The 1,154-nt window shown below is 40.7% G+C and overlaps 1 non-coding gene across 1 annotated transcript; it reads right to left on the bottom strand.

Moving 5' to 3' along the window:
- Nucleotides 1-728: 728 nt before the first annotated feature.
- Nucleotides 729-835, bottom strand: LOC141624025 (small nucleolar RNA R71). The gene has a single exon (XR_012533837.1). It is a non-coding gene; the product is annotated as a small nucleolar RNA R71 (small nucleolar RNA).
- Between the last annotated feature and the right edge of the window lie 319 nt (nucleotides 836-1,154).

Raw genomic sequence — 1,154 nt, 5'->3', positions numbered from 1 at the left:
GACATCACTTCCGATCAAAAATGGCACCGTTGACGGGGACGGTGTTTAATTGATTTAAGATTTCTTTTTATTGTTATTAGTTGTGTCTTTCTTCACCTTGGGGAAGTAAAACTCCTCAAGGTTTGTTCTAATTGTTTTTGAGTTGTTTGATATTTTGCATGTCTAGAAGGTTACAAAGTGATTTGTTACCTTTTGACCGTGAAATCGAAAGAACCTTGACGAATAATAGGAGACTTGTTAGGAGGAATTTGAGAGGTGTTGGTGAAATTGTTCAACCCACTAGTGAGTTTGTCAATCCTTTCGCAATAGAAGGAGAAGAAAACCCATTACACAATATCCCACAAAATCCACCTACAATGCCTAAATTCTCGTCACACTCTATACCCACCGAGGAGAATCTACCAAATGGTACTCCTACACTGCAACATCTCACCGGTAATTTTATTGCCAAGTCCGCCTTCATCCAACTAGTTGAGAGGAGCCAATTCGGGGGAATGCCTAGTGAGGACCCTCATTCTCATATGGAAACCTTTTGCGATTATTGTGATGCTATCTTTCAAACGGGCGTGACTCAAGACCAAATTAGATGGGTCTTATTTCCTTTTTCGTTAATCGGCACCGCAAAGCAATGGTTGAAGGGCCTTGATAAGGCCACCCTTGGAATAGATTCTTGGAAGAAGTTAGCTCTAGCTTTCTACAAAAAATTCTACCCACCGGAAAAGACTAACATGCTAAGAGCTCAAATTACGGGTTTTAAGCAAAGGGATGAAGAATCTTTGTATGAAGCTTGGGAGCGGTTCAAAGGTGTTTGTCGCTCATGTCCTCACCATGGACTTAGCGAATGGTTTTTAGTGCAACAATTTTGGAACGGTTTATATGAAGATTCAAGGAACATTCTCAATATGGGATCAAATGGAATGTTCACCGAAGTTGATGACAATCAAACATGGAACAAGATTGAGGAAATGGCGGTCCATAATTCACAATATAGTAGACCTCGCAAGGCTACTAGAGGAGGAAAGCATGAAGTGGACTCCGTTACTCAATTGGGTGCTCAACTTAGTGCTCACATTGACACAATCAACTTGAAGTTTGAACAAGCTATGGCTAGACTTGAGGAAAACTCGAAATCATCAAAGCATCATGTCAATGCC

Source organism: Silene latifolia, chromosome X (assembly GCF_048544455.1).
Source record: "Silene latifolia isolate original U9 population chromosome X, ASM4854445v1, whole genome shotgun sequence".
NCBI lineage: Eukaryota > Viridiplantae > Streptophyta > Magnoliopsida > Caryophyllales > Caryophyllaceae > Silene > Silene latifolia.
The sequence above is the reverse complement of the archived record's forward strand: the minus strand, read 5'-3'. Positions and strand labels throughout refer to the sequence as shown.